This window comes from Ovis aries, chromosome Y (genome assembly GCF_016772045.2).
Source record: "Ovis aries strain OAR_USU_Benz2616 breed Rambouillet chromosome Y, ARS-UI_Ramb_v3.0, whole genome shotgun sequence".
Lineage (NCBI taxonomy): Eukaryota > Metazoa > Chordata > Mammalia > Artiodactyla > Bovidae > Ovis > Ovis aries.
The window spans coordinates 644,841-669,582 of NC_082741.1; the positions used below are offsets into that span (position 1 = coordinate 644,841).

Below are 24,742 nucleotides of genomic sequence, written 5' to 3' on the forward strand. Positions count from 1 at the left end.
GCAGGGTCTCAATGGAGAATCACTTCCCAGAGGTTGTCAGGGAGATTTGTCAGTGGGCTTTTTCCTGACAGTGGGCTTTGTCCTGACAGTGGGCTTTGTCCTGTCGGTGGGCTTTGTCCTGTCGGTGGGCTTTGTCCTGTCGGTGGGCTTTGTCCTGTCGGTGGACTTTGTCCTGACAGTGGGCTTTGTCCTGACAGTGGGCTTTGTCCTGACAGTGGGCTTTGTCCTGCAGGACAAAGCCTGGGTTGACCATCAGGAGCCAACTTCCTCCCACCCCTTCAGGTCATAAAAGCAGTCCATCCTTAAGAAAATCAAGCCTGAATATTCATCAGAAGGACTGATACTGAAGCTCCAATACTTTGACCACCTGATGCGAATAACTGACTCATTGGAAAAGACCCTGATGCTGGGAAAGACTGAGGGCAGGAGGAGAAGGGGATGACAGAGGAGGAGATGGTTGGATGGCATCACCGACTCGATGGGCATGAGTTTGAGCGAGCTCCGGGTGTTGGTGAAGGACAGGGAGGCCTCATGTGCGGCAGACCGTGGGGTCACAGAGTCAGACACGACTGAGCGATTGAACACCAACTCACGCTTGCATCCAAAAGCGCTCCTGGGAGTCAGTGTTGTCGTTCGGTCCACAAGTCGTGTCTGACTGTCTTCGACTCCTACTAAAAATAACACCCAGCGTGATAACCGTCCTTGTAAAATCATGTTTGAAAAACTACGAAGCTCTAGGACCTCCCTGCAGTCCAGGGGTAAAGAATCCACCTTCCTTCCAATGCAGGGGACCTGGGTTCAATCCCTGGTTGGGGAACAAAGCTCCCACATGCCTCGTAAAGCAGTAGTACCACGGATAAAGACGCTGTGGGCCATGGTGAAAGATCCAACATGTTGAAACAGATCAGAAATCGCCAAAGAAATGAATTTAAGACAAATTAAAAACACACACGCACACACACACCAAAAAAAAAAAAAACCTTCCAACACCTTTTAAAGATATTCGCTGATGGAATCTGTGAGCCGTGGAGAAAGTGAGCGTAAATTGCCCCACTTTAGAGTCGGAACCTGAGTTTTCCAGAAGCTGACAGTGGTTGCGTGCGTGCTAAGTCACTCCAGTCGTGTCCGACTCTTTTGCAAACCGATAGACTGTAGCCCGCCAGGCTCCTCTGTCCAAGGGATTCTCCAGGCAGGAATAGTGGAGTGGGCTGCCATGCCCTCCTCCGGGAGGTCTTCCCGACCCAGGGATCGAGCCCTGGCTGATGGACCTCCAATTGTTCATTGCGGTGCGGGGTGAGATTCAGGTCTTCCTGGCCCAAGACTAGGGGTGCTTTGGCCAAGACCATCCTTCTGGAGGTCAGAGGCTCAATGCTGTGGTCTCTGGGTTAAAATCCAGGTGCAGAGTGAGTACATAGACAGGCAAATAGAATAAGCATTTGGATAAACAGAATAAGTAAGTAGAAAAGCAGGCAGACAGGATGAGTAGAGACAATACGTAGACAGAGAGGCTAGGTATGAGAAGTACTAAGCAGATAAACAGAATAAGAAGGCAGGTATTAGAAGAAGACAGTCAGAATAAGGAGATAGAGAGAGCGCACGAGTAGATGGATGATTACAGCGTCCTCACGCAGGTCGGGATTTCCCAGCCTCAGTCTCACGGACGCCTGGATGGGCGGATGCGCGCACGCATGCGCAGAGAGGATAGAGACGTGATCAGACAGTGACGCCAGGCCAGGCTTTCTCAGCCTCGGCACTGCCCACGCCTGGGTCTGCACGGCTCTCTGAGGCGGGGCGTCCCGGGTCCCGGGCCCTGCGGGGTGTGGAGCAGCGTCCCTGGGGTCGCCCCACCGCACGCCGGGAGCAAGCCCTCCACCACCAGCCGCGACACCAAAACGTGCCTGGATGTCTCTGCCCATCGCCCCGCAGCCCACCTCCCTCCTCCCTGCCCCATGCCTCCTCCAGAGAAGCTGGGGCTTGGAGCCCTTGTTTGTCCTTTGAGGGAACGCAAGGGGCATCAAAGGAAGGTTGAAATTCACCATGTCCTCCGGCGTCTCCTGGGAAACCGAGAGAGAGACAGCATGCTGGACATGTTACCAGCTCCGAGAAGGAGTACCTGCTGGGCTTCTGCAGTCTTGGGGGACTACCCGGGGAGCTCTTAGGTTCCCCAGTCTTGCCCTTCAAGGGGACATACAGCTGGAGAAGACGGGGGCGGAAAATAAGCAAGCAAACCTCCCCAGTCCCAGCCCCAAACTCCCCCAGCTGCCTTCCAGATTCCAGGATGGAAACACTCGCTCCACGCGAATCCCAAAGACTAGTGGCGCCACCTCTCCTGTGGATGACACACCGCCCCTCCCAGAAACCTCCTTCCCCACGCCCCGAGGGTGTGTGCAAAACCACAAGCTGATTCCCTACCGTGTGTTTCTTCCCACCCTGTCAGGCACGGGGTCTGAGTCAGCAAGCCAAGAAAGGCAACAGGGGCGGAGGTGGGAACACGTGGTTGTGCCAGCGGAGCTAGAAACGTCAGCCGTTCTGTCTTGCGGGCGTGGCTGCCCTCCTGCACACGTGGGGGTGACTTGGGTGGGCTACGGCTGTGTCTTGTGATGCCATGACGCTTGGAGGCATCCGTGAGCAGCGGAGGGACGTGTCTCCTGATTGACAGCGTCGGTGCGCCTGGGAAGTTCTGCTCAGGGTTGAGTGGGACCACTCTCAACAGGAGGCTTGAGTGCGGGGGAATGTGTGAGCATCTTCACACGCACACACACACACACACACACACACACACACACGGCCGCTGGGCTTGGAAAGTAACCCAACAGCTTGAGCGTTCTCTTCCCTGGCTGGGAGACTTGATCTGACAGTCACCCTTCCCAAGGGTCTGGTCACTTCGGCTATCGTCCGCTGGCCAGAGCCAGTCAGGAGCCAGCCCAGACTTGAGAGACACTGAGCGTCCTTGAGAGGAGCTGTGAAGAATTCACCGCTGGTCCGGTGGTTGAGAATCTGCCTTCTTGGGGGAGGCAATGGCAACCCACTCCGGTATTCTTGCCTGGAGAATCCCGTGGACAGAGGAGCCTGGTGGGGCTACCGTCCACGGGGTCCCAAAGAACCGGATGCAACTGAGCGACTTTCACTTTCTTCCCCTGCTGGCGCAGTGGTTAAAAAAATCCGCCTGGCGATGTAGGGGACATGCGTTTGGTCTGTTCTCCGGGGAGACTCTTCCTGCAGCTACTGAGCCCGTATCCCACAGGGACTGAAGCCCGCACACCCTAGACCCCGTGTTTGCAAACGAGAGAAGCTGCCGCCGTGAGAAGCCCTCTCACCACTGCTAGAGAGCAGCCCCCCCACCCCTTTCAATGCAACTAGAGAAACCCGACAAGCAGCAACGAAGGCCCAGTGCAGTCAAAAAAAAAAAAAAGCCCATTAAAAAAAAAAGAAGAATCCACACCCATACGGATGTCTGTTTGATAAGACTCAGCGAACCGTCCAAAAAAAAGACACTCGAGTCTTGCATGAATTCAAGATAAGATGGGCTCACGGCGGGGACGCTGATGGCAAGGACGGTTCCACCGCCTTACAGGCCACAGCCTCCCGCCCTGGCATAGCTCTGTTGGAACGTGCGAGCGTGCGGCGTGACATGACCTCTTATCTCTCCTCCAGCCGGCCAGGTTGCCAAGGCCAACTGTCACAGAACAGTCCCACGGCTGCGAGCGCCCCCCCCCCCCCGACCCTGGGGCGGTTTGCTATCAGATCCATCTGTCGGGTTTGACACTCCGGTGAGAGCTGTTACATAACAGAAGGGTTTCCCCCGCCCCAGCAGCGAGCAGAGGACGTCTGTAGGGTACAGAGACTGTGGGAAGCTCTCTGCTGGTTCATCTGTTTGGAGAGAGATTTGAAGACGGGCAAGGGGATGATCGAGGACCTTGGGAAAGGAGGGATTGGCCGCAGGCGGCGCGAGAGTGGGACTCGGGGGTCACAGGTCGTCTGCTCCACGCAGAGCATGGTTGTTGCCGTGTCTGACTCTGTGCGACCCCGTGGACCGCAGCAGGCCAGGCCTCCCTGTCCATCACCGACTCCCAGGGTTTACTCAAACTCACGTCCATTGAGTCGGTGATGCCATCCAGCCATCTCCTCCTCTGTCGCCCCCTTCTCCTCCTGCCTTCAATCTTTCCCAGCACCAGGGTCTTTTCCGATGAGTCAGCTCCTCATATCAGGTGGCCAGAGTATTGGAGTTTGAGCTTCAGCTTCAGTCCTTCCAGTGAGTATTCAGAGTTGATTTCTTTTAGGAGTGATGGGTAGAGCATCCTTCATTTGTGTCAAACTCTCTTGCGACCCCCTGGACTGTAGCCCACCAGGCTCCTCTGTCCATGGGATTCTCCAGGCAAGAAGACTGGAGGGGGTAGCCTTTCCCTTCTCCGGGGGATCTTCCCAACCCAGGGATCGAACTTGGACCGGTGCACAATGCCTACATCTCAAGGCAGAGAAAAGACAACCTCTTCACTGTCTTGGCCAGACAGCTGCAACGTTGAGCACCGAGGCCTCCCTCCGCCGAGTACACAACCTCTTAAGTGCATGGAACCCACCCTGCTGATGCTTTGATTTTGCACTGCTGGCTCCCTGAACTGCCAGACGATACATTTCTGCTGTTTTCAGCCACCCCGGCTGCGGTGCTGCGTTACGACCAAGCCCGGAAACTCACACAGGTGTCACCCTAAGTATGGTAGGGGCAGTAAGCTTGGGCCTTCCGTCTGGTGTCCAGATGGCTGCGGTGGACAGAAAGTCCACCTGTTACCCCCAACCTGGCCTGTACTCTGACCACACGGAAAAACCCATCTCCGTGGGAGCCCTGTTCAGATAGCTGAGGATGGCACATGCTACCTTGATTTCCAGGCCAAACGAGCCTCCTTCTCTGATGAGCTCCAAGACTCTTCAGTAGCCTGATATCATGTCAGATTCAAGATGCTGAGCGACCTGCCATGGACTTCCACCAGGTGCCCAAACTGTAATGACAGAAAGGGTCCAAGTGCATCAGTTTCAGAGATGGAAACATCCAGGAAGGGGAAGGAAGGGAAAAAAGAAACAAAAATATATTTTCCCTCTATCCTCTTAGGTTCTGTCTCTGTGCCCCTGCAAATTAAATTGACAGAAGATCAGTTTGTAGGAAAGAAGAAAGCAGACTTTCCATGTTCAGGAAACAAGGGGGAGAAACTCAGTGATGAGGAATTCCAAGGAACGGTTGGAGTTTGGGGTTTATATACCTGACTTGAGCTGCCCCGGTGGCTCAGTGGCGAAGAACCCGCCTGCCAGTGCAGGACATGCAGGTTTGACCCCTGGGTCGGGAAGATCCCCTGGAGAAGGAAATGGCAACCCACTCCAGTATTCTTGGCTGAGAAATCCCACGGACGGAGGAGCCTGGTGGGCTGCAGTCCATTGGGTCGCAAAACAGTCAGACACCATTGAGCAACTAAAGGACAACATGCCTAACTCAGGAGGTGATGGGGGGATGGATAAAGCACACTTCAGTTCAGTTCAGTCTCTCAGTCGTGTCCGACTCTTTGCGACCCCATGAATCGCAGCACGCCAGGCCTCCTGTCCATCACCAACTCCCGGAGTTCACTCACACTCACGTCCATCGAGTCGGTGATGCCATCCAGCCATCTCATCCTCTGTTGTCCCCTTCTCCTCCTGCCCCCAATCCCTCCCAGCATCAGAGTCTTTTCCAATGAGTCAACTTTTCGCATGAGGTATCCAAGGTACTGGAGTTTCAGCTTTAGTATCATTCCTTCCAAAGAAACCCCAGGGCTGATTTCCTTCAGAATGGACTGGTTGGATCTCCTTGCAGTCCAAGGGACTCTCCAGAGTCCTCTCCAACACCACAGTTGAAAAGCATCAATTCTTCGGCACTCAGCTTTCTTCACAGTCCAACTCTCACATCCGAAAGCAACAGGCTTTGAGATACATACGTGGGTTTTTCAGGAGAACAAACGGGAGTTGAGAGAGTGGGACAGTGTTTACACAGATAACAGTGAATTTTCCACCTCCTTCACGGCTGCATAACTGCCTTGGAGATGGAATTTGCGGGGTGGGGGTGGGGTTTTTTTTACTGTCTTCTCCCCACCTGGGAGAAGATACACCCCGGAGGAAAGGTATTTATGGAGCCCTATTTCTCAGAAATTGCTGCTTTTGATCAGATAGGGAAGCTCCAAGAAGGCTTCCCCCCCGGCCCCCCGTATCTGTTGCTGTTCAAAGGTCTTCAGCTTAGAACAATATTGACACCAAAAAAATGTCAACTTTTGGGTGTGGTGTATTCAGATCCCACAGCTGCAGAGCCCCTTTTGCCTGGAGGAAGCCAAGTACTTCATGAGGCTTCGAAGAAGCAGGTGGAAGGAGAGCAACGGATACCCAGCAAGACAGAAGACTCACACCAGCTCCTGGGGGCACCAACCCACTGAGCAGCCCTGGAGAGGGCTTGACCGAGCGGCACTTTTCGACGAGAGCACCCCGAAAGGGGATCTGTTATTTTCTGCCACCCCCTGCCCCAAGAAATCTGTATACTGGAGTTTCCCTGGTGGCCCGGAAAACCCGCTTTGCATGGGAAGCAGCTCACTTTCCCCGTCCCCCGGAGCTGGGCGGGGTTGCAGCTGCGGGTGTGAGTCTCACTCCCGGCTAACTCCATCCCTGGGCGGGAAACTCGGCTCCCACGTGCTGGAGCAAGACAGCCTGCACACCGTGACGGCGAACTCCACTCGTACCGGAGTGAAGAGCGTCAGTGCTGAAACTGAGCTCCAACGCAGACAAGTAAATAAAGGCCTTTTTTTTTTTTTTAATTGAAGATTAACTGCTTTGGGCTTCCCTGGTGGCTCAGCTGGTAAAGAATCCCCCTGCAAACTGGAGACCTGGGTTCCATCCCTGAGTTGGGAAGATTCCCCTGGAGAAGGGAACGGCTACCCACTCCAGTATTCTGGCCTGGAGAATTCCATGGAGTTCATAGAGTCAGACACGACTGAGCGACTTTCACTTCACTTTTAACTGCTTTACACAATTGTGTTGCTTTCTGTCAAACATCAACAATAAACAAATACTAAAAAAAAAGAAAAAGAAAAAAATCTAGCTGTATTAAGCATGATCTTTAGAGTCTGGGTTTCCCTGGTGGCTCAGATGGTTGTCTGCCTGCCACGCGGGAGACCCAGGTTCGACCCCCTGGAGGAGGAAGATACCCTGGAGGAGGGCATGGCAATCCACTCCAGTATCCTTGCCTGGAGAATCCCACGGAGGGAGGAGCCTGCTGGGCTACAGTCCACGGGGTTGCAAAGAGTCGGACACGAGGGAGGGACTTCACTCACTTTCAGAGTTCCGGGTTAGCCAAGAGGAAACCTGGCAAAGAGAAAGAGAGGTTCCAGGTGTGGCGGGGTGGCTGACACGATGCAGGGGCTGTTTTTTTCTGCGATGCTGTCTGGATGTGGCATCCTAAGTCACCTCATGCCACCTCAAAGTTGGGCTCCTTCACGTGGGCTGCAAGGAGATCCAACCAGTCCATCCTAAAGGAGATCAGTCCTGGGTGTTCATTGGAAGGACTGATGCTGAAGCTGAAACTCCAATCCTTTGGCCATCTTTGGTGAAGAGCTGACTCACTGGAAAAGGCCCTGATGCTGGGAAAGATTGGGGGCAGGAGGAGAAGGGGACGACAGAGGATGAGAGGGCTGGATGGCATCACCGACTCGATGGACGTGAGTTTGGGTGGACTCGGGAGTTGGTGATGGACAGGGAGGCCTGGAGCGCTGCGATTCATGGGGTCGCAGAGGGTGAGATGGGACTTGGTGACTCAACAGCAAAAACAACAGATGTTCTTCCTCTGGAGGGAACCAGGCTGGTAGCCCCGCCGTCTCTCCCCGCCCCGTGCGGTAACACGGAGGAGGAACACTTACGCATTCTCTGGACACGCTGCGGACAGCGGCACACCGGATTCACGGTCACAAGGGGAAGAGGGTGGGGGGAAGCCCCAGAGGCGGCGACTTTCTCTTCAGTAGAGAGTTTATTTTCAGAGCATTTTACGTTTGCAACCAACCTGAGAAGGAAGTACAGGCTTTTCCCATATGTGTCCTGTCCCCCACACGGAGAGTTCCCCTGGTGTCAGCAACCACCCTCAGCCGGGTGTACCACGTCTGTTAGATCAATATGGATACGCGGTCACTGACACATTGATTGCTATCAGCGTGTGAGGACAGTGATGCTGCGAACACACGGGTCCATTTGAGCCTGACGTGATTAACCTTGTTGTTGAGTCTCTAAGTCGTGTCCGACTCTGGGCAACCCCCTGGACTGTAGCCCACCGGGCTCCCCTGTCCGTGGGATGCTCCAGGCACGAACACTGGAGTGGGTTGCCGCGCCGTCTTCCAGGGGATCTTCCCCACCCAGGGATGGAACCCGCGTCTCCCGCGTTGGGAGGCGGGGATCTTTACTGCTGAGCCCCCTGCTAAGTCCCTGTTTCAGGCAAAGGACCCAAAAGCGGAAGGAAAGGACCACCAGTAGGAAAAGCCAGCAACTCTGACATCTCCATAGTTTATAAAACAGCAGAAGGGCCGCCTTACATGGCGTGCTGTGCGAAACCTGGTCCTTTTTTTTTTTTTTGGCATTGAGCTTACTTGGGATTCCCAGGAGGCGCTCGTGGTAAAGAACCCGCCTGCTGATACAGGACACACAGGAGACACGGGTTCGATCCTTGGGTCCGGAAGATCCCCTGGAGGAGGGCATGGCAACCCGCTCCAGTATCCTTGCCTGGAGCATCCGGCGGGCTGCAGTCCACAGGGTCACAGAAAAGCGGACACGCCTGAAGTGACTCAGCACGCACATGGCCTGCGTCAGCCACGGGGTCTTTCCAGCTCACTGCCGGTGGCCCCTGGTTCCCCTTTGCGGCAGATACGCCTCTGAGGACCTGCCACGGGGCGCCAGGCGGGGGTGCGGCTGTGCAAATCTGTGGGTGTGATGGCTGCTCTGGACTCACGGCCACGTGCAGCTCCACGGTTACTGACCATCCCCAGCCCTGTGTTTTTGTACAAATATCCCCTGCCACCCCCGGTCCTGATTCATGGGCTCATGACGGGGGGTGGGGGGTGCTGGGGGTGCCGGGGGGCAGGGCATTGCGCCAGGAGCCTGCGTCAGGTTGAGGAGACAGGAGCCCAAAGCTGGTCGGTCGGGGGGAAGACGCAGGAGTCAAACGCAGCAGCCTGTCTGTCAGAGCTTCAGACCGCGTTCCTGGGCCGTGGGGTATCTGGGAGCCCAAAACGTGCCCCTGGTTGCTGCTCTGTTTCAAGCTCATGCTTGTTGACTTTTCCTGCACGGCATCCACTGCTTTCCTGAAAGATATCACCTCCTCGGAAGACAGGAGAGGAGAGTGTTGGCAGTTTGGGGTGGGCAGCTGCAAACCTGGGCTTCCCTGGTGGCTCAGGCGGTAAAGAATCCACCTGCAATGCGGGAGACCTGGGTTCCATCCCTGGGTCGTGAAGATGCCCTGGAGAAGGTCGGAATATTATATAAATATATATATATATGACGGATAAACAGCGAGGTCTTACTGCAGAGCGCAGGGACCTATATTTGACAGTCTATGATAAGCCACAAAGGAAAAGAAGATGAAAAGCACATATATGTATACACGAATCACTCTGTCACACAGCAGACACTAACTCAACGCTGTAAATCAACTCTGCTCTTGCCGTTCAGTAGCTCACTCGTGTCCGACTCTCTGCAACCCCATGGACTGCAGCACGCCAGGCCTCCCTATTCATCACCGACTCCCGGAGCTTGCTCAAACTCATGTCCATCAGGTCGGTGACGCCATCCAACCATCCCATCCTCTGTCGTCCCCTTCTCCTCCCACCCCTCAATCCCTCCCAGCATCAGGGTCTTTTCCAGTGAGTCAGGTCTTCCCATCAGGTGGCCAGAGTATTGGAGTTTCAGCCTCAGCATCAGTCCTTCCAATGAATATTCAGGGTTGATTTCCTTCAGCACTACACGGTCTGATCTCCTTGCAGTCCAAAGGGACTCTCGACTACAATTTAAAGAAAAAAAGAAAAAAAAAAGACAGCCGTTACCAAATTGTTGACACAAAGTCGGGCCTGCCGCCACAAGTGAAAAGTTTGATGGTCTAAACTGCCTGAAAATTCCTCGCTCCTTGTCCCAGAAAGTCACTCTTTTTTTCCTTTGCTGTTGCTGTGATCGCGATGTATGTCTTTCCTCCTCCCTGAGCTGGCGGCTGGGACCCCCACAATATCCCTCCAACAGCTCGAAACACGTTCCTAGCAGCTCCAGAGCCCAGTTGCCCTCTGGCTTCCTGCTTACTTCATTAGCATTATAAGTGGGGACCAAAATAAATTAATAAATAAGCCCTTTTTCACTAGACGTACACTGCGGAATACATTTCCATTTTCTTGAGTATCAGTGATTGAAATTCCAGCCGGCGATCAGGAACTATAAAATAAGCACCCGCCTCCTGACCCCGAATTTTTTTCTTTACCCTGAAAGTGGATATTTTACCCCAGGAAACAGCCCTCCAGGGAATCACCCCTGACTGAAGCTGACTTTTAGGGAAACTGGCTTTTGTAATCTTTAAAAGTACTCAGAGAGAGGGTTTTCAGGAATTCCCTGGGTGATCCTTCGAACTTTTGCACTCCAGGCTTAAAAAAAAAATAAAAATTGGGTGATTGTGTCCTTCCCTTCCCCCCAAAACTCCATCACCTGCTCCCTGCCCTGCGGCTCCCACCCCACCCCCAACCTACACGCAGCTCTGTCTGGCTTGGTCCTGGGACTCTGCATGGCTAGTGAGCTGACAGCCCCTTTCAAACTCCCTGCAGAGGACGGTAAGTAGAAGCGAAGAGCTAAATGCCTTGATTATTCACCGGAGTGAAGTGCCTAAAACAGGGGCTTCCCCGGTGACTCAGACCGTAAAGAATCTGCCTGCAATGCAAGAAACCTGGGCTCAATTCCTGGGTCTGGAAGATGCCCTGGAGGAGGGCATGGCAACCCAGTTTGGTATCCTTGCCTGGAGAATCCCATGGACGGGGAAGCCTGGCAGGGCTACCGTCCACAGAGTCGTACAAGAGTGAGACACGTCTTAGCTGCTAAACAGCAAAAACGTGTTCAAATTCACCTTCAGATCAAGAGATTCCATCACACAGGCCCTCTACGACGTGTGTGTGTGTGTGTGTGTGTGTGTGTGTGTGTGTGTGTGTGTGTGTGTGTGGTTACCCGCTCAGTCGTGTCCAACTCCTTGCGTCCCCGTGGATGGTAGCCCGCCAGGCTCATCTACAAACCCTGGGGGTGTTTAATGAAGCCCTGAGCTGGAGGCAGGTTGCTCCTGCAGATGCTGAGTGGCTGACACAGAACCCCTCCCCTGTCTCTCCCATCCTGGGACTCAGCATCGAGGCTCGGGGACTATGTCTGAGGGGTGCAAAAATCGGGGGTGATTCTGGGGTCTCTGGGTGGTTGATCGAAATCAGGGATGGTCTTTCTGCCATCTTTGGGCAGAGTGGGGAAAAATCTGGGGTTATCTTAAGGGTCTTGAGGGATGAGGGATGGAAATTTGGGGTGACTGAGGGAGGGTCTCTGGGGGTGATGGAGGGAAATTTAGGGCCAACGGGGAGGGGTGAGTCTCTGCAGTGAATGATGGACATTCAGAGTGAGTACAGGGTGTCTGGGTGAGGCTCCTCCGTCCATGGGATTCTCCAGGCAAGAGTACTGGAGTGGGCTGCCGTTGAATGGAGAAGGGCATGGCAACCCACTCCACTATCCTTGCCTGGAGAATCCCATGGACAGAGGAGCCTGGCGGGCTGCAGTCCACGGGGTCGCAGAGAGTCAGACCCGCCTGAGCGATTACAGAGTGAGTGGGGTTACTCCCGGGGTGATGGATACCAATGCGGGGTGAATGGGGGTCTTTAGGGTGAGTGGTGGAAAGCTGGGGTGAGTGAGGATCTCTAGGGTGGTATGAAAATCTGGGGTGAACGGGGCTGTCTGAGGTGATTGGTGGACATGTGTGGAGAGCCCAAGGGTCTCTGGGATCAGAGATAGAAGTCTGAAGGGAGGGGGGTCTCTGGGGGTGAGTGTAGACAGTCTTGGGTGACTAGATGGTCTTTGGGGTGAGAGATGCGAAGCTGGGGAGGGTGGGAGGGGGTTGTCTCGGGAGTGAGCCTGGACGTCGTCAGAAATCCCGTAACCCTAAACCTGCCAGAGATAAAGCCAGGGCTGTGGGGGTCACGCAGACCCCAGGCACAGCCAGGTGCTTTCAGAAGCCCTCTCACCTCCAAGCGGCAGAGAGCAACGCCCCCGCCCCGAGCCCCCGTGTCCCAGTCTCTCCTGCATCTAACCTCTCCCCATCAATTACCTTTTTAAACATTTTTTTTTTCCAGGAACAGACGCTCCCCTCTGAGTACAGCCCTGGGGGCTGGGAGGGGGTTTCCGAAACTGCAGCAACAATAGAGATAAGCCCAGCAGATAAGCCCCAGCAGATAAGCAAGCTAATCTCCTGTTTAAATTTAAAAAAAAAAAAATGTGAGCGAGCTGGTTCTGCAACCACCTAGGGGAAAAGAAAAAAAAAAAAATGCAGTTATTTCTGCCTTCAGTGTGGATGGGCCAGCGTGGACCTCTGGGGAAGAGTTGCCTGGTGTGGAAGAAAAAAAACCTGACTAGAGGCAGGAAGGGACATAGGGACCCCTACGGCTGATTCGTGTTGATGCTTGACAGAAAACAGCAAAATTCTGTAATGCTATTATCCTTCAATTAAAAAAAAATAATAAATATATATATATATATATATATTTTTTTTTTAAAGAAGGAGGCTTCCTTGGGGCCAGGCGGGTTGGGGTTGGGGGTGGGGTTGCACAGTGGGTGTCCCAGGCTCCAGATCTGGGCGGGAGTTCTTTGTGATTGACTTCGGGCTTTCCTGGTGGCTCAGGGGGAAATCCACCTACATTGCAGGAGATGCGAGTTCCATCTCTCGGTCTGGAAGATTCCCTGGAGGAGGGCATGGCAACCCACTCCAGCGTTCTTGCCTGGAGAATCCCGTGGACAGAGGAGCCTGGGGGGCCACAGTCCACGGGGTCGCAGAGAGTCAGACACGACTGCCGTACTGACACTTTCATCATCTGGGCCCTCAGGTGGTCTCACACCAGTCCCTGGGGGCTGGGGGGTGGTCTCTGGCTGACGTTGGAAACCCTGGGACCCAGCAGCCAACGGTTTGTCTCCTGAGTTTGAATCACAGTCCATCCCGGGGAAGAATCACTCAGTTCAGTCGCTCACACGTGTCCGATTATTTGCGACCCTGTGGACTGCAGCACGCCAGGCCTCCCCGTCCGTCGACAACTCCCGAAGCTTTCTCAAAGCAGGGAAGAATAGCTTTTGCATTCGAAGGAGAATTTGGGGTGGGGGCCTTTGAGAACCACCCCCCCTATTCCAGCACGACCCGTGTGCCCAGTGGCACCTCTCACACAAGCCGGGTGGGGGGGGGGCGGGCGGTATTCTTTATTCATGTCTGACTCTTTGCGACCCCACGGACTGTAGCCCCGCTAGGCTCCTCTGTCCCTGGAATTCTCTAGCCAAGAATCCTGGAGCGGGTTGCCGTGCCCTCCTCCGGGGGATCTTCCCCACCCAGGGATCGAACCCGCGCCTCCTGCATTGACAGGACGGGTCTTTACGGACTGAGCAGGGTGAATGGGCTCATAGAAACCCCACGCTCTTTCCGCCCAGCCATAACGACACTTCTGCTTGGCCAAAGATGCGTTCCTGATAATCAGTGCCGATGGGAGGCCCCTTGCAAGGGCAGCAAGGCTCCTTGGACGCCAGCTGGCCTGGATCGGGCTTGCAGAGAGCGCTACCGACCCCTAGTGACGAAGACTTCCAAACTGCGCCAAGACCACCCGCACTTCCAACCACCCCCCATCGCCCGCTCACCCAGCAGCTTAAAGAGCCCGGGGTGGGGACAGACCGCGCCCAGCTCCACCCGGCGGGACCGGAGGGCACAGGCTTTCGGGGCAGCTCAGGGCTTGCTAAGTCAGAAGGCGGAGGGTGGTTTAGTCAGTGTGGGTAGAAAAGTTTCTGTTCAGCCGCTCAGTCGTGTCCCGCTCTCTGCGACCCCATGGACTGCAGCACGCCAGGCCTCCCTGTCCATCACCAGCTCCGGAGCTTGCTCAAACTCATGTCCATCGAGTTGGTGATGCCATCCAACCATCTCATCCTCTGTCGACCACTTTTCCTCCTGCCTTCAATCTTTCCCAGCATCAGGGTCTTTTCCAATGAGTCAGCTCTTCGCATCAGGGGGCCAGGGTATTGGAGCTTCAGCTTCAGCACCAGTCCTTCCAATGAGAGCTGTTGCCAGGGCGGAATCTGGAAGTTTCGGTCACTAGGGGTCAGCAGCGGTCCTGGCAAACCCCGCGCAGGCGCGCAGGCGGGCTCCGGCGCGTCCGGGTCTTTGTGACCCCCCCACCCGGGCAGACTGCACCCCGCCGGGCTCCTCTGGCCGTGGGGGCGGTTCCAGGCGGGCATACTGGGTCTTGGAGCCACTGCCTCCTCCAGGAGAGCTGGACTCCACAGACAGAAAGTGAAAGTGGAGCTGGGCCCCGTGGGTGCGGGGCGCTGGGGAAACAGAGGGCGCAGAGATGCGAGCCTGGGGGGCGGGGGGCGCGCACCGCGGTCTAACGCCCGGGAGACGCCGGGGTGCCGAGATGCTGGGCCAGGAATGTCTCCCGGGGGTGCAGCTCAGAGGTGGCCCACGAGGCTCCCGTGGAGTGCTCATCCCGCACGAGACTAAGGCCTGGCCTCTGCGTCTCCAGGAGCTGCAGGTAAGGAGGTCTCATAGTGCGTTTAATCATTTTACTTCTGTGCTGGGTCTTCCTTGCTGCACGCCGGCTTTTCTCTAGTTGAGGCGAGCAGGGTCGGGTGGTTGGAGGGGGGCGTGCAACCTCTTTGTGCGATGCGCGGGCTTCGTTGGGGCTCACGGAATGAGGATTTTTTTTTTTTTTCTTGTTTTTTCCTGAACCAGGGAGTGAATCAATCGGTGTCTCCTGCATCGGCAGGCGGATTCTTAACCACTGAGGCACCAGGGAAGCCCCAAGGAGGTCATGTTTTCCATTGGCTATCATTGAAGGTGCGGGTCCCAGGGGGCTTTGGTTTGGAGATTGCTTTTTGTCTTTTTTTTTTTTTTGGCCACTTTGCAGCCAGTGGGATCTTAGTTCCCCGACCACGGGTTGAAGCTGTGCCCCCAACTGCGGTGGAAGCGCAAGAGTCGTAAGCCCTGGACCGCCAGGGACCTGCGGTTGTTTGGGGATTTCTGACTGTGCGTCGGGAGGGTTCTCAGCGCAAGCTGGGCAGGGACGCCGTTCTGTGCACCCTTCCGCGTCCTCCGTCTGCCCAGCGTTTGCTGCACGTGATGTATGACTGTGTCCTCCTCTGGGGGTGGCTTGCTGTGTTTTCTGTAGTCTCTCCGTCATCTTTAATGTCTGTGGAGGCGTTTCTGTTTTTTCTGCAAACTAGGGCAGGAGGTGAGGAAGCAAGAGTCTTACCTATTTTTTATTTTTGCAGTATTTGTTCATTTGGCCATGCCAAGCCCTTGGCTGTGGCAGGCAGGCTCTTTGGTCTTTAGTTGCTACATGTGGGGTCTAGTCCCCTGAACCAGGGATCGAACCCAGGCCCTCTGCTCTGGGAGCTCAGCGTTTTAGCCTCTGGACCAGCAGGGGAGTCCCCACTCTTCCCTTTCTAAGAATGCTTCTTGCTTATCTACTGACCTTCCACTTTCTACAGACAATGTATTTTTTTTTTCAAATTGTTTTCCATTATAGGTTATGACAAGATGTGTCCGTATTTCCCTGTGTTACAGGGTAAATCCTTGCTTTCACATATTTAATGTAAGATACTTCTGCTTCCCTCGTAGTTCAGTCGGTAAGGAATCTGCCTGCAATGCAGGAGACCTGGTTTGATCCCTGGGTGGGGAAGATGCCCTGGAGAAGGGAGAGGCTGCCCACTCCAGTGTTCTTGCCTGGAGAATCCCGCGGACAGAGGAGCCTGGCAGGCGGCTACAGTCCACGGGGTCGCAGAGAGTCGGACACGACTGAGAGGCTAGACCGCCGCCGCCATAGGAGGTATTGAATAGAAGTCCCCAGCCGTACAGTGGGCCCGTGTTGGTTATCTGTTTTAGGTATAGCACTGCGTGTATGTCCATCCCAATCTCATTTACCCCACCCCCCGCCCCCCGCTTGCAACTGCAAATCTGTGCGTCCGTGAGTCTGTTTCAGAGACAAGTTCGTTTGAGTCATATTTTAGCTTTCACATCCAAGCGATATGACGGGATGTTTGTGTGACTCACTTCCCTTAGCGTGATTTCCTCTGGGTCCAACTCTGGGAGCCAACTCTCAGGCTACAAAGGGCCTTATTTCATTCTTTTTCGTGGCTGAGTAATATTCCGCTGCGCGTATGGACCGCATGAGTACTATTCCGCTGCGTGTATGGCCCACGTCTCATTTAACCCATTCCTCCACTGATGAACGCTGAGGTTGCTTCCGAGGGTGGGTTTTTTTTTAATTAATTAGTTTACTGTTCTGACCGCCCTGGGTCCGTGTTGCTGTGTGCAGTTTCTCTCCGGGTGCGGGGCCCAGGCTGTGGAGTGCCCTTCAGTACTTGGGGCTTATGTGCTTAGTTGCTCTGTGGGATGTAGGGTCTTCCCTGACCACGGATGGAACCCGTGCTCCCTGCTTTGGAAGGCGGTGTCTTTACCACTGAGCCACCAGGGAAGGCCTGAGTGTTCGTTTTTTAAGAGTAGATCTTACTTGTGTCTTCTGACTTTAAATATCGTATCTATGCATATATATCCATGTATATATAAACATTCCAGATTATTTCCCGTTATAGGCCTCGCTGGCGGCCCACACCGTAAAGAGTCTGCCTGCAAGGTAGGAGACCCGGGTTCGATCCCTGGGTTGGGGAGATCCCCTGGAAAAGGCAATGGCAACCCACTCCAGTAGTCTTGCCTAGAGAATCCCATGGATGGAGGAGCCTGGCGGGCTGCAGTCCGTGGGGTTGCTGAGAGTCGGACACGACTGAGGGACTTCACGTAAACCTTGTTACAAGACTTTAATATTGGCGCCTGTGCTATACACTAGATCGTTGCTGCATAATTTATACAAGGTACAGAGTATAGCTCCCGGCGCTGCCCAGGAGCTCCTCGTGTTTCATGTACTCTGCATATAGCTGCGTGTATCTCTTAATGCCACACTCCCAGTTTATCAGCCCTTGGCCGACCACAAGTCTGTTCTGCCTGGCTGTGAGTCTGCTTCTGCTTTGTAGGTAACTTCATTTGTGTGTTTTTGTGTGTGTCTCTCTCTCTTTTCGATTCCACACATAAGCTGTATCAGGCGATATTTGCCTTTTTCTGTGTGACGCATTCCGCTAGCACGGGCATCTCTGGGTACATCCGTGTTGCTGCCAGCGGCGTCATTTCATTCTTTTCCGTGGCTGAGTGATGCTCCGCTGTATGTGTGGACCACATCTTCTCTATCTGCCCAAGCAGTCGAAGGGCTCCGTCGTTGCTTCCGAGGTGTCTGGTTCTCATTTAGTCGCTCAGGCGTGTCCGACTCTTTGCGACCCCCTGGACTGCAGCCCTCCGGGCTCCTCTGTCCATGGGACTCTCCAGGCAAGAATACTGGAGTGGGGTGCCAGTCCCTTCTCCAGGGGAATCTTCCCAACCCAGGGATGGAACTTGGGTCTCCCGCATTGGCAGGCAGATTCTTTACGGCTGAGCCGCCTGGGAATACTCCTCAGCCGTAAAGAAGAATGCAATAGTGCCATTTGCAGCCACAGGGATGGACCGAGAGGTTATCATACTGAGTGAAGTAAGTCAGACAAAGACAGATGTCGTGTGCTTTCGCTTATATGCGGCATCTAAAAAATGATGCAAATACATTTATTTATAAAATGGAAACAGGCTCACAGACTTAAAAAAAAACCTTATGCATGCCAACCTAGGGCTTCCCCGGAGGCTCAGACGGTAAAGAATCTGCCTGCAGTATGGGGGACCTGGGTTCCGTCCCTGGGTCGGGAAGATGCCCTGGAGGAGCGCATGGCAACCCGCTGCAGGATTCTGGCCCGGAGCATCCCCATGGACAGAGGAGCCTGGTGGGCTGCAGTCCGTGGGGTCGCAAAGGGTCAGACACGACTGAGTGGCTAACGCCTTCACGTCTGGTGGCTGCCGAAAGAGAGTGAAGGGGAGGGTAGATTAGGAGTTGGATATTCGCACATTCACGCCGCTGCTGCTGCTGCTGCTGCTGCTCAGTCGCTTCAGTCGTGTCCGACTCTGTGCGACCCCAGAGACGGCAGCCCACCAGGCTCCCCCGTCCCTGGGATTCTCCAGGCAAGAACGCTGGAGTGGGTTGCCATTTCCTTCTCCAATGCATGAAAGTGAAAAGTGAAAGGGAAGTCGCTCAGTCGTGTCCGACTCTTCATGACCCCACGGACTGCAGCCCACCAGGCTCCTCCGTCCATGGGATTCTCCAGGCCAGAGCACTGGAGTGGGGCGCCACTGCCTGCTCCAGTTCACACTACTGTACATGAGATCAATAAGCAATAAGGGCCTGCTCTATAGCACAGGGAACTATGTTCCCCGTCATGTTTGGAAATGAATCTGAAAAAAATACATGTGTGTGTGTATATATGTCTATGTTACTGAATCACTTTGCTCTACAGCTAACCCTAACCCAATCTCAGTAGTCAGCTATGCTTGCGTTGGGCTTCCCTGCTGGCTCAGGTGGTAAATGCCTGCCTGCAATGTGGGACACCCGGGTTGGATCGCTGAATCGGGAAGATCCCCTGGAGAAGGCAACGGCAACCCACTCCAGTGTTCTTGCCTGGAGAATCCCATGGACAGAGGAGCCTGGCAGGGGGCTACAGTCCACAGGGTCGCAGAGAGCCGGACACGACTGAGCTGCTAATATTATCACTGCACTTTCACACTCCAATTAAAAAACACTAAAATGGGGACTTCCCTGGCGATTCGCTGGTTAAGCCTGCAAGCTTCCACTTTACGGAGGGGGGTTACAGGTTCGATTCCTGGTCGGGGAACTAAGATCTCGCAGTCCTCTTGTATGGCCAATAATAATAATAGATAAAATGAAACTTAAAGAAAAGAAAAAAAAAACACCAGCGCAGCCTTCTTGCCGCCTGAAGATCTTTGTCCTGGAATCTGGGAGGAAGTGAAGCCAGCTCTCACCCACCCCACCCCCACCCCCACCCGCTCCGCAGCCTTGAGTGTGAGGTCCGGCTCAGCCCATCAGGAAGTTGAGAAACTGTGAGGTTGTTTGGAAATGTGTCTCTAGTATCTGGTTTCTTTTCTGGGAAAATCGATGTTACGACTTGGTGGGCTCCACGCCCACCCACCCTCCCACCGAACGCTGGCTCTCTGAGATCCTGGCGCCCACACCTCCGTTTTTTCTCGGGAAGTGGCGCTGACCCCGCTTACGCATGACTCCTTTTCTTCCCTGACCCGGAGGAGAGTCTGGGAAGAGGGAAACGTGGGATTCTGGCGGGTGAGCGCGTGGGGAGGAGCTGCTGTCAGCAGAAAGGGCAAAGAGGCACTGTCCTTAAGTGCCCGCGCCGAGCTGGTCAGCCTCAGCCGCCTGGCGCCTGGGGCTGGACGAGTCTCCGATGGGGGGCGTCCTGGGCCCTGTGTGGGGTGTGGAGGGGTGTCCTTGGGCTCCCCTCATCGCACGCCTGGGGGACCCTCTGACCCCATCGCGTTCACAGCCAGAATGTCTCCAGACGTTATACTTCCCCTCGGAGGGTAAAGTCCTCCCAGTCTGTGAGCCACAGGCATAGGTGCATACGTGGATGGATGGGTGGGTGGAGGGATAGATGGGTGGATGGATGGATAGATGTATGGATAGATAGATGGGTGGGTGGGTGGATAGATAGATAGAAGTATGGATAGATACGTGGACGGATGGATACATGGATGGATGGATGGATGGATGGATGCATCAGTGGATAGGTAAATGGATGGGTGGAAGGATGGATGGATGGGTGGATGGGTTGGTGGATGGATGGATGAATGAATGCGCAGATAGATACACGTGTGTACGGATGGACGGATGGATGGATGGATGCATGGGTGGGTGGGTGGGTCGGTAGATGGATGGATGACTGAGTGGGCAGATAGACACGTGTGTGTACGGATGGACGGATGGCTGGATGGGTACCTGGATGACTGGATGGATGCGTGGATGGATTGGTAGATGGGTGGATGAGTGAAGGGATGGGTCGGTAAGTGGGTGGATGGATGGGTGGACACGCACATACACGAGGCTTAATAGGTGAATGATGGCATAACTGTGCTAATCACAGAGAATAGAGACGGACAGGAAAAGCGGCCGAGAGACCGTTAGACTATCACGTGTCTGCTCAGGGTTCCTGAGCCTCAGCACTGCTGACACCTGCGGCTGGACGTGTCTCTGATGTGGGGAGTCCTGTGCGCTACGCGGTGAGGAGCAGAAGCCAAGGCCAGTTGGACGAAAGATGTATGGCAGTGTAAGCAAATTTTAAAATCTACAGTGGAGTAAAATTTTATTATTCTAAAAATACGCAGTAGCCAACAGGGATCTCCTGTACAGCACAGGGTACTGTACTTTCGTTCGGGTTCACAGATATATCTTCCTTTTCAGATTCCTTTCCATTATAGGTTGTTACAAAGTTTTGCGTATAGTACCCTGTGCTTCCCAGGTACTCTAGTGGTAAAGAAGCCACCTGCTAATACAGGAGACATAAGACAGTCGGGTTGGATCCCTGTGTGGGGAAGACCCCCTGGAGGAGGGCGTGGCAACCCACTCCAGTGTTCTTGCCTGGAGAATCCCAGGGACAGAGGAGCCTGGTGGGGCTACAGTCCACGGGGATCGCAAAGAGTTGGACACGACTGAGAAACTTTGCATGCTTGCACGCATATGCACACATATGGATAAGTGCATGACTTTGCGGTACACCTTGAACACAACCCTGTATATGAACTCTACTTCAAGGAAAAAAAAATTTTTTAACATGCAGATCAGAAAAGAGAAGTACAAGTATATCCATCTGCAGATGGCTGTTACGTAAAGAAAATCTTGATGAGAATCCACTAAAAAATATATATATATATATCTTAGAACTAATGCCCAGATTTGGCCTGGCAGCAGGGTATAAGATTCAGACACACACAGACGAGTCCGGTGAGCCATCCGAAAAAAGAGAAATTCAGGAAAAAAGTCTATTTGCAGCAGCATCCGAAAGATGGAAATATGTCCATTTCTTGTTGTTTTTCAGCTGCTAAGTCTTTTTTTTTTTTAAACTGGAGGCTAATTACTTTACAATAGTGTATTGGTTTTGCCATACACTGACATGAATCCGCCACGGGTATACATTTGTTCGCCATCCTGAACCTCCCTCCCCATCCCATCCGTCAGGGTCATCCCAGTGCGCCAGCCCTGAGCACCCTGTCTCATGCATCGAACCTGGACTGGGGATCAATTTCACATGTGATAATTTACATGTTTGAATGCTCTTCTCTCAAAGCATCGCACCCTTGCCCTCTCCCACAGAGTCCAAAAGTCTGTTCTTTACATCTGTGTCTCCTTTCCTCTTGTGTATAGGGTTATTGTTACCCTCTTTCTAAATTCCATATATTTGCACTAATATACCGTATTGGTGTTTTTCTCTCTGACTTACTTCACTCTGTATAATAGGCTCCAGTTTCATCCACCTCATTGGAACTGATTCAAATGCATTCTTTTCAATGGCTGAGTAATACTCCATTGTGTATCTGTACCGCAGCTTTCTCATCCGTTCGTCTGCCGATGGACACCTAGGTTGCTTCCATGCCCTGGCTATTATAAACAGTGCTGTGATGAACATTGGGGTCCACGTGTCTCTTTCAGTTCTGGTTTCCTCGGTGTGTATGCCCAGCAGTGAGATTGCTGGGTCATATGGCAGTTCTATTTCCAGTTTTTTACGGAATCTCACAGTTAACCTTTCAGTTCAGTTCAGTTGCTCAGTCGTGTCCGACTCTTTGTGACCCCATGAATCGCAGCACGCCAGGCCTCCCTGTCCATCACCAACTGCCAGAGTTCACTCAGACTCATGTCCATCGAGTTGGTGATGCCATCCAGCCATCTCATCCTCGGTCGTCCCCTTCTCCTCCTACCCCCAATCCTTCCCAGCATCAGAGTCGTTTCCAATGAGTCAACTCTTCGCATGAGGTGGCCAAAGTACTGGAGCTTCAGCTTTAGCATCAGTCCTTCCAAAGAACACTCAGGGCTGATCTCCTTTAGGATGGACTGGTTGGATCTCCTTGCAGTCCAAGGGACTCTCAACAGTCTTCTCCAACACCACAGTTCAAAAGCATCAATTCTTCGGCGCTCAGCCTTCTTCATAGTCCAACTCTCACATCCGTACATGACCATAGGAAAAACCACAGCCTTGATTAGACGGACCTTTGTTGGCAAAGTAATGTCTCTGCTTTTCAGTTTGCTATCTAGGTTGGTCATAACTTTCCTTCCAGTGAGTAAACATCTTTTAATTTCATGGCTTCAATCACCATCTGCAGTGATTTTGGAGCCCCTAAAAATAAAGTCTGACACTGTTTCCACTGTTTCCCCATCTACTTCCCGTGAAGTCATGGGACCAGATGCCATGATCTTCGTTTTCTGAATGTTGAGCTTTAAGCCAACTTTTTCACTCTCGTCTTTCACTTTCATCAAGAGGCTTTTTAGTTCCTCTTTGAGCCCTAAGGGTGGTGGTATCTGCATATCTGAGGTTATTGATATTTCTCCTGGCAATCTCGATTCCAGCTGTGCTTCTTCCAGCCCATGCAGGTCAGGAAGCAACAGTTAGAACTGGACATGGAACAACAGGCTGGTTCCAAATAGGAAAAGGAGTACGTCAAGGCTGTATATTGTCACCCTGCTTATTCAATTTATATGCAGAGTACATCATGAGTTAACCTTTAATAAAGGGTAAAAGGTATTGTGTGGGGAGGGGGGAGAAAAAAATAAAAACCCAAGCCTCAAATAGAGACAGTGAAAATGGGAACTTGCGTGCGCTGTGTTACAGGGACCGCCCACTGGCCAGCAGCCCCTGTAAGTCGGGGGTCGCTCTGGAGGACTCTGTCCCCCAGGCCCTCTGCCCCGTTCTGCAGCCTCTCTGCACACTGTCCTGAAGGACTCGTAGGTGCCACCCAGGACCAGGCACCATCTCCTTTACTCTCGTTCGCCTTGTCCGCACACCCTGCTGGGAGCTGGGAGCCGGTCTGGGAACACGCCAGGGCGACGAAGATGAGAAAAGGCACAGAAGGTAAAAACCGGACCTAGAACAGGTCTCGGTGGGGCCTTCAGTCGCACACACTGGAGGGAGTCAGTAGGGGAAAGACATTGTTGGCATCTTGACAGGCTTACGGGGAATCTAGAAAAAGGGCAGAGATGCTCTTACTTGCAAGGCAGAAATAGAGAGACAGACGCACGGACTCTGAGGGGCGGAGGACGGGGTGGGACGGATTGGGAAATGGAGGTTGACGGGTATACATGATTGTGGTGTGCGTGCTAAGTTGCTGCAGTCATGTCTGACTCTGTGACCCCACAGACTGTAGCCTGCCAGGCTCCTCTACGCGAGGGATTCTCCAGGCAAGAATACTGGAGTGGGTTGCCATTTCCTCCTCCAGGGGGTGGTCCTGACACAGAGATCAAGCTCGTGTCCCTTAACGTCTCGTGCGCTGGCAGGCAGATTCTTTACCACTAGCACCACCTGGGAAGCTCACATTGATACTGAAACTCTGTAGGCAGTAGATCCTTATACATACTTACATACACACTATATGGGTTAGTACGCGTATTTATACTATGTCTATAGCAGATAAGGAGTCAGGACCCACTGCAGGGGACTCCACTCAGGGCTCTGTGGTGACCTAAATGGGAAGGAAATCCGATAAAGAGGGGATACACATATACATATGCTGAAGCTCCAATCCTTTGGCCACCTCATGAGAAGAGCTGACTCGTTTGAAAAGACCCTGATGCTGGGAGGGATTGGGGGCAGGAGGAGAAGGCGGCGACAGAGGATGAGATGGCTGGATGGCATCACCGACTCGATGGACGTGGGTTTGAGCAAGCTCCGGGAGTTGGTGATGGACAGGGAGGCCTGGCGTGCTGCAGTCCATGGGGTCGCAGAGAGTCGGACACGACTGAGCGACTGGACTGAACTGAGATGAAGGGACCCACCTGGTACCTGATGTACTTGGGGAGCCTTCTGGTCCAGTTCCTGGGAAGACGAGCCTCCTGTGATGAAAATGGTTGGTGAGGTGGGTTCAGTGGTAAAGGACCCTCCCGACAGTACAGCAGACGGGTTCGATCTCCCATCAGGGATACAATCCCATGTTCCGTGGAGCAGCTAAGCCTGCGCGTCACGACTGCTGGAACCCGGGGCCCCTGGAGCCCACGCTGCACAGGAGAAACCTCTGCAGCGAGAATCCTGTGTACCACAGCTACAGAAAACCACAGCATGGTCAAAAAATCAAATAAATAAAATACAAAAAAAAATAAAATGGTCAATGACACCTGGTCCCTGACCTGAGAAGATCTGGTGAAGCGTCTGGTCCAACTCTTAAGAAGACAACCTTCTCCACACGAGTGATGGGCGGGGGTGTGGAGACCAGACGACCCGCCTGTCTCAGTTCCTCCTAGTGGCAGGCGGGGCGAGG

General features: G+C 53.5%; 3 long non-coding RNA genes across 5 annotated transcripts; 1 reads left to right on the forward strand and 2 right to left on the reverse strand.

The window, feature by feature from the left end:
• Positions 1-3,492: 3,492 nt before the first annotated feature.
• LOC121818236 (uncharacterized) lies at positions 3,493-14,373 on the reverse strand. Of its 3 annotated transcripts, none has more exons than XR_009598965.1 (6): positions 13,936-14,373; positions 12,371-12,511; positions 8,637-10,042; positions 7,920-8,059; positions 5,253-7,643; positions 3,493-4,994 (listed from the first exon to the last, which is right to left on the reverse strand). It is a non-coding gene; the product is annotated as an uncharacterized LOC121818236 (long non-coding RNA). The 3 variants fall into 3 exon arrangements; XR_006058310.2 differs by having other exon boundaries at positions 3,493-4,273; positions 4,873-7,643; XR_009598966.1 differs by having other exon boundaries at positions 3,493-4,465; positions 4,873-7,643.
• Positions 14,374-14,502: 129 nt separating this feature from the next.
• Positions 14,503-24,598, forward strand: LOC132659050 (uncharacterized). The gene is made up of 5 exons (XR_009598970.1): positions 14,503-14,822; positions 15,023-15,127; positions 15,911-16,118; positions 16,885-20,550; positions 22,857-24,598. It is a non-coding gene; the product is annotated as an uncharacterized LOC132659050 (long non-coding RNA).
• LOC132659051 (uncharacterized) lies at positions 20,560-24,736 on the reverse strand. The gene is made up of 2 exons (XR_009598972.1): positions 24,264-24,736; positions 20,560-23,451 (listed from the first exon to the last, which is right to left on the reverse strand). It is a non-coding gene; the product is annotated as an uncharacterized LOC132659051 (long non-coding RNA).
• Between the last annotated feature and the right edge of the window lie 6 nt (positions 24,737-24,742).